The sequence below is a fragment of the Papaver somniferum genome, chromosome 2 (assembly GCF_003573695.1).
Source record: "Papaver somniferum cultivar HN1 chromosome 2, ASM357369v1, whole genome shotgun sequence".
Taxonomy (NCBI): domain Eukaryota; kingdom Viridiplantae; phylum Streptophyta; class Magnoliopsida; order Ranunculales; family Papaveraceae; genus Papaver; species Papaver somniferum.
The window spans coordinates 84,048,745-84,056,929 of record NC_039359.1 but is presented as its reverse complement, the minus strand read 5'-3'; the positions used below and the strand labels follow the sequence as shown (position 1 = coordinate 84,056,929).

The 8,185-nt window shown below is 37.1% G+C and overlaps 1 long non-coding RNA gene across 1 annotated transcript; it reads left to right on the top strand.

The window, feature by feature from the left end:
• Positions 1–322: 322 nt before the first annotated feature.
• On the top strand, positions 323–2,587 carry LOC113348245. Its single transcript, XR_003359555.1, has 2 exons — positions 323–1,596; positions 2,028–2,587. It is a non-coding gene; the product is annotated as an uncharacterized LOC113348245 (long non-coding RNA).
• Positions 2,588–8,185: the final 5,598 nt, after the last annotated feature.

The following is an 8,185-nucleotide window of genomic DNA, read 5'->3' as shown; positions in this document are numbered from 1 at the left end:
CTTCAAGCCCGTCAACGCTATTAGACTAGTCAAGAGACGTCTTAGACGCTAATTATTCGATTAGTTTAACACGAATATTAATTAATAGGAATTAATATAACAACGATCCAAATACGAAATTAGCACCGTTGAATAGATCTTGAAAAGTTATGCAGAATGGACTACTCGAACGCGTCATTCAGATACCGAACGAAGAAGATATCGTCGGATGAGTATGAAAGGGTAGAATTGTCATTTTCTATCTTAATCACCTGCCTTCCCCTTTATGTTTCTCGGGTTCCTTTATCATCTGCTTTTGGCCTTATCCCCTAACTATCAGAGAAGATAAACTCATTTCTTCTTCTTCTTCTCCTTTCTCGTTTCTTCTTCTTCTTTCCTCTTTCATCTTCTACTTCTCCCCTATTCTTCGTCTGCCGATATTCTGAGAATTGAAAGAGGATTTTGAGATTTAATCAAGAGTAGAAATATCATGCAAAGTTTGATGGTGGTAGTTTTGGTTGATGTGCTGAAATCAAACCCAACAAAAAAAGTGAAACCGAGAATTATAATTAGGGTTTCATGAGATTTACATAAAAGGATGAGAATATGAAATTGAAGGTTTAAATAAGTGATTAGAGATGGGTTTGAAGTGAATTAGAATATTGATTGAAGCAGGGTTGTACTAGCAGTGAAGATGGATTCAATTTAAGAGTTAGGATTTTCTGTTCTTCCCCAAATTGAAAATAGGGTTTCTGTAAATTGATTTAGAATTTGATTCAAGTAAGAATTAAGATGAGTTACAGATGGAAAAGATGAGACTGATGGATAATAATAAAGGAAGAAGAGAACTTCTGAGTTTATATTTAAGGTAATCTCTCTCAGTAACTTAGTATAGTGATTAATTTCAATTGTTGAGTTTATAAGTTATGGATGTTGGTGTATGACGAAACAGAAGTTTATAATATGTTGAATTATAAAGATGAGAAGGGTTGGAGTTAGTTGTGCTTGTAATTGATATGTGTATAGGGTATGGCTTTGGTAGGAATTATATGAACTGGATTCAGGAAGTCGTAGAATTGATGTAGTAATCATTATAGTTGAAGATGGTTGTAAGTATGAAGATTTATGAAGTTATGGTGTACAAGTTATGGCTGTAATGAATTTGAGTTAAGTTATGTGAAGTTGTAGAGTACAGGAAAAAGGGTTGGTGGTGTGGCTTCATGAAAATGGAGTTGAGATTAGTGATTGGGTTTGAATGGGTGCATGTGTATGCGTATGGATGAATCTGTAATAGAGATTTAAGAGGAATGATGTTTTTATTGTGACTGTGGTGGTATAGTAGAATGCAAGAAAGAAGTTCAAAAAGATATATGGATTGTTGTGTGTATTGGTGGGTGACTGGATATGTAGCTGAGGTTACTCTGCTTTGCAGATGAGTTGCAGATACTGGAGTTTGTTGTGCTAGTGGCAATTCAGTTGGAGAATTAGTCTTGTAGTTTGGGAATACAAGTGATTAAGTTGGTTTAGTTGTGAACCTGAAGTTGCAGTTCATGAAGTATTGTGATTATTGAGTTGTAGATAGTAATTGCTGTGAAAAGCTTAAAGCTGCTATTGCTGGTAAGCAGAAATTGTATTTGAGAATAAGTTATAAGTTGTTTTTAAATGAATGAATTGTTTGTTTGTGTTTATTCTGGTAAGAATTGATGTAAGAAGTAGAGCTGAAGTTTTATGAAATAGAAGTATACCTGCTAGTCATTCCAGTCAGTTTAGCTGACTCGGTATGTCTGACTGAGTTGAATCAGTTGACCGATCTTGACCCGACCTTTGACTGTTGACTTTGGACTTGACCTGTGACTGACATTGACTGTTAGAGACCGTTGACTGTTAGTATGACCGTTAAGTTTGACTTGTAGTTGACTCAGATGGACTGGACCTTAGTTTAATGGGCTGGTTTAGAGAACTTGGGCTTAGAACCATTAGATAAACTTGTATGATTCTTGTGTGAGACATTTTTGGTTATATTCTTAGAGTTCTTGTGTGATTAACAGTTAGTCCATTAACAACGATCGATTCGAAGGATGAACCAGTGGATCGTGGATCTCGAGGTAAGCGTGGCTTGTCATCAAAAGAGGTGGGAATACATTTGACTCTTTTGTAACCATTGTTGGTTCTTTTACAAAATTTTTTGCTTAACAAACTCATGCATTGTCTAGTGTGCATTCCATGCTTTGTTTAAATTGCTTTACTATACTTCTGTTGCATTGTCTAGTGTACACGTTTGTTTATTTCAGTGACCTTGCCACTTTTTAATGTTTGGGAAAACATTATTGTTTTCCAAATCTTGCCATGATTACTTGAAAGTTAGATGTTAATCCTACTGGGCACCTCTTTTAGGGATGATGTGCTCACCAATTCCCACTTTCAGTTTCAGAGACGGATCAGAGTTGCGCAGCGAAAGCTTCAAGGGTTGTTTCCGTTAGTTGGTTAACTTCTATTATGTTAATTATATTACATATTGTATCTGTAAATCAAATGACTATTGTATATGTATTATTTGAGAGGAGTTCTTGTATAAATATATGTTTCAGAGCGGTTATTTTTGGGTTAAGTATCGTATCGCATTTCTTAATTGCATGCTTAAGTACATGTTTTAGATTCTTAATGCCTCTTTATTTAGTTAATCTCTTGGATTAGTCAGCTGCTAGCTTAGGGGGCGATACACAAGTGTCCATGGGTATAGCTAAGCTAAGTTCACTGGTTTCTGGGGCATCATAGAGGTAAATATCAAAATTATTATTTTTTAAATTTAAAATAATTTTTATGAACAAATTTAGAGTAAGTCAAAATACTAAAATCATGGAGTAATTTGTAGTATTGGTGGTATACCTACTTTCGTTTTGGTTGTTGAGGGTGATTTTGATTTTGGTTCTACCCGTCCTAGTCTCACCAAGTAACCTCACTTTACTAGGAATGGTAAGAGAGGGAGTTGCCTTTCATTGGAGTAACTCCTTCCTTTTATGACATCATGACACATGTCCTAAATCTCTTTAATTACTTTCAATGTCATTCCTTAATATAACCTCTTCCCTATCTCTTAATCCCTCATTTGTCCCTCCTATATTGTGGGTATTTTTTTGTTGGACTTGAGATTAGTCCCCAAGTCCTAGGCTTATCCCCCTCCTCTTAAGGGCACCCTATACCTGTTGAGGGATATTATTTTTCAGGTATCAACATTATTTCCCTGATTATTGGGTCAATTGTTAAATGATCCGTAGTCAAGTTATTTTCGATCACCTTCCTCTTTATTGTTTCCACGACCACGAGCGACGCTCAACCTTCTTTTATCGTGCAAACTTTTCCATCTTCTTTTCAGTTTCTGCCGATTACCATTCCCTCTGCAAAACTGCCACGTTCAGGCTTTGAGGCTCCTTATATATAGACTAGTTAGTTTGTTTTTCCCCTTATATTTTTCTCTTCTCCCTTCCTTTTGAATATACACATACACTGGCCATGTCTAGTAATTCCACCAGTAGTAGTTCATCTGAAGAATCTGACGACTCTGAAGGAGCCATGAGCAGGGGTTCCGAGGAGACCGAATACTCGGGACAAGATGAAATTCTCCTACTTCCTCCGATGATTGTCAAGTCGTACACGATAGCGGAGTTTACTAGAGGGCCCGTCCTAAAATGCGCGCTAAAGCTGAGGAAGTTCCGCGGAGGTAAGTGCGTTTTTCCTCTTGACGATGTCTTGGTCCCACGCCTTATGCAACCCGAATCGTAGACCATGGATGTTTTCGCGTTTAAAACAGTGTCGCGGATGGCTATTCACCGTGGCGACTACGATCTTCCTGTCATCGATATTCGCTCCAAGTCAAAGACTCATCCGATATGGCCACAATGGGCATCCTATATACGTTCCACCCCTGGTCACGCGGCCATACTTCGTGAAACGAGTATTGATAAAGCTATAAATTCATCTCTCAAACGGAAAGTGAAAAGGAGTAGGCGCGACCTAACACGACACTTTTGTCGCTGGGATCCTCCCGTTCATACCCTTCTCACGGCATGGGTAAAATCAACCATTGTTCTGGAGGATGTAGTCGCCCTTACAGGGCTATCTATCCATGATAGTCATTCGTATGACGAGGCGGCTATCTACGGAGCGCTGGACGATGAGGATAAAACGTTGTGCACTTATCCGTTGAACTGTAAAGACGCTTCTCGTCATGAGTTGGTGCAGAAGGATTAGGCGTCATCAAAACATGGCGAGGACAAGAAGATTGCCGTAGTGAGCAAGAAAGAGGCGTTGTAGTCCGCCGCAAAGGGGAAGGCTAGATGGGTTAAGGATAAGACGACTCCTTTGGCGCGTCTAGCGGATGAGCGACTGCTTGCTAGCTCTTTCCTTTGCACATGAGGCGATCCATGGTGCGTCGGCTCCTTCAGCAGGGGCGGGGCCTGAATTGGTTACCAAGACCAACCACCACGCTTCTTTCCCTCTTTGGATCAAGTATTGGGCTCCGCGATCTGGCCGACCCGATTTGACCTGCCTGTATAAAAAGCAGTCTTTCGATAACAAATTATCTATTTTTACCTGGCCTGCCCGGCCTAAATTTTTTTACGGGTTCGCAAATAGTAAGTCAGGCCTGTCCGACCTATCTTAATTTTTGGGCGGCAACCTGGCCTGCCCGAATTTACACCCCTAGAGGGCGGTGTGGGGGCAAGAAACATAATAGCGTTATTATTTTTCTTCTAAAAGATGGACGATCCATTTAAATAATGTTGGTCTAAGTTACCTAGTGATCAGACCAAAATCGTTACCTAGTGAAAGTAACCAATTCAATGTGACCCGGCGCGCACCTGTTTTAGCTTATTATCCCAAGCAAATTGTGTATGATCTGTACGAGGTACCCTTGTTGGCACCGACTATTAAGATGTCTTATTAGATCAGGACAAGGAAATGTCTTTATGTCTTTCTCTCTGGTCTCTTTCGCAGTTTTCTTTTTCCCCTTTCGCGGAACTTCTTTGTGCATTACTTGGTTCGTTCCTGAAAATTGTTATTTTCACTTTTCCAATTTGGTCTGTATTTGGGCTAAAACGAAAGGAAAATCAAACCAACTCTTTTAAATAACGGAAATGGGTCATTTGTCCAAATATTTTTAAAACATGGTTTAAATGGACGAGTAAAAATTAGTATGGATAAAATGGACACCAAAAAAATAGCAAGGATGAAACTGGATTCATCCTGACTTAAAAAATAGTAAGGATGAAACTGGATGCATCCTGATGTAAATTAAAAATAAAAAAAAATATTTGAAAATGGGTAGGATGAAACTGTTTACATCCTGGCTATTTTTACATTTTTGTCCATTTAAACAGTATCAAAATCTAAATGTCCTTTTCACCCAGGCAAGGTTGTGAAATCGTAAATCGCAGAGCGAATCATTTTTTAATTTTGTGAATCGAATCGCGTATTAAAACGTGAATCGGAGATTCATGGGAGATTATTAAATCGTAAGTTTTGTTATAAATAATATAGAATTATGCAGAATATCTAACAAAGATATTATTATTTTGCAAAATTTTGCTTTTTGATATAATATATACAAATAAATTTCATAAAACATCAAAAAAACCAAAGTGGAACATTGGTTAGAGGTAGTTGTTATTACTCAGGTGGTCATGAGTTCGATCCTCCACGCCTTCGTTTTTGAAAATTAAAATTTGACTTTAGGATTTGGTCAAGAATCGTAGTCAATGAAGGTTGACTACACGATTCAGGGAAAACGATTCCCATAATCGTGAATCGTACGATTTTCAAAATCATACACCCAAGAATTGTTGATTTTGGTCTTTTTAACCAATTTTGTATTTATAAAACGGAGATGGTACTATTTTCCATGGCAAAAGTACTTGTTTTGCTTCTTTTCATTTTTATACCTTCCATTTTTATTTTAGAAATGTAAAATTTTGATTTATATGTTTTCCCGTTAAGTTAAATTCTTGTTTGAGGACTCGGAATCTTAAAAACTATCATCACTTGTGACTAGACTGAGAAGTAAAAGGTACTGCCAAAAAAAGGTAACAATGGTGATTATTATCACCACAACCAGCTGGTTGTACGGAGATTATTATCACATCTATGATGTTAAGGGAAATTCCAATGGTAATATGTAAAATCCAATTTTTTGCTGAGCCAGGTGGATGGCTAAACAGGTTTCTCCACTATGGGAATTGAAGTGGGCGGTTTATCATCAAGCGCCAGGACTAGGGACATTCGCTCGTGTGTAGGTTACATGCGGCGTGTTAACGTTAGACGCGGCGCTGGTAGCAAAAACGCTGGCGTGCAAGACACAAACTCTGGCGTTGGTCACACAAATTAACGCGGGCATGAGAAATAAAATCGCCAACGGTCATTTATCCAACGTCCATATTTTCAATGTTATAATTTTCAAAACTATAAATTCCTTCAACTGAATTCATTTTCAGACAACCCACTACTATTTCCTTCTTCTAAAACTCTTCAAAACCAAAATTTTTTGATACAATATGAGCTACTTAATAAGAAAAGCGGTCAATATTGTAAAGAAGAAAAGAGATCGAAGAAATGGACCGGTACCGCGGCCTTCCACGAGTGGAAATTATTCTAAAAATCATGAAGAAGAGTTTTCTTCATCGAGTGTCGTTGTTTCTCCATCAATAGTCCAAGGTCATGTGTCGGGGTATCAAGATCGGTCTGAGGGTTATTATAGAATAAGAGGAGGATTTCCAGACTTAAAGGATGTTTATGAAGGTCTACCCCTCAAGTCCGTGAAAGGGTTGACAAATATCCCTGGCGTGCGCTTTATAGTATGAAGTCTAGAAGACACAACAACAGAATTATGACAGTATTGATAGAAAGGTGGGGGCCGACGACGCACAGGTTCCATTTTATGGATTTCGAAATTGGTAAGCTTGTTTAACTTAATTTAATTTTTATTTTTTAAATAATTATTAAATAATCAAAAGAATTAATCAGAGATGATATTATTCTTGTAATAGGAATTACGCCTCTTGATTTGTATTTCATTTGTGGGATCCCAAGTGGAGTGGGAGATCTGGCACCATACAACCAAGACGAATGGATATCAAATAGTAAATGGAAGACACTTCTTCCCCCGTTTATAGAAGCAGATATACGTGAGGATCATAAAGAATTGAAAGGAGGTGTGATATTATGTTCAACGTTAAAGCTTTTCCTTACCCAAGACAGAAAAATTGAAAATGTAGATGACGATCCTGAACTCGAAAAGGTGTTTATCTTATGGGTACTAGTTCAGGCGTTCTTTCCAAATTCAAATTATGTTGCTCGTGTTGGTTGGCTTGAAGCGTTAGAAGATCTTGACAAAGCACCAAATTTATGACTGGGGCTCTACAATTTTAGCAGAAATGTATTGTGGGCTGGATCAAGTGTCCATGGGTATAGCTAAGCTAACTTCACTGGTTTCTGGGGCATCATAGAGGTAAATATCAAAATTATTATTTTCTAAATTTAAATAATTTTTATGAACAAATGTAGATTAAGTCAAAATACTAAAATTATGGAGTAATTTGTAATATTGGTGGTATACCTACTTTCGTGTTGGTTGTTGAGGGGTAATTTTGATTTTGGTTCTATCCGTCCTAGTCTCACCAAGTGACCTCACTTTACTAGGAATGGTACGAGAGAGAGTTACCTTCCATTGTACTTTGTACTTCCTTATATAGACTTTCCCAAAAATCCCTCCTTTTATGACATCGTGACACATGTCCTAAATCTCTTTAATTACTTCCAATGTCATTCCTTAATATAACCTCTTCTCTATCTCTTAATCAAGGTAGTTAATATCGTGTATCGGTATCGTATCGTTCGGATCCTATACACCTATACAAATGATAATATCTGTTTTTATAGGCTATACATCATTAGGATTTTTTTTTTGATATTTATTATTTATCAAAGAAAAAAATATATTGATATAACCATAATAGAAAATAATAATTGTAGTAAACATACTTCAACCTTACAAAATAAGAAGTGGTTGATTAGAGCCTTATACTATAAACAACGAAACCAAGCATTGAATGTCTATTACCCATAAACATCACATTTATGGCAATTACATCCACCATAATCATATATGAAGTTAGCAAAATTAGTGGAGTTACTTTCTTGAACTTTTAGTTCAAGA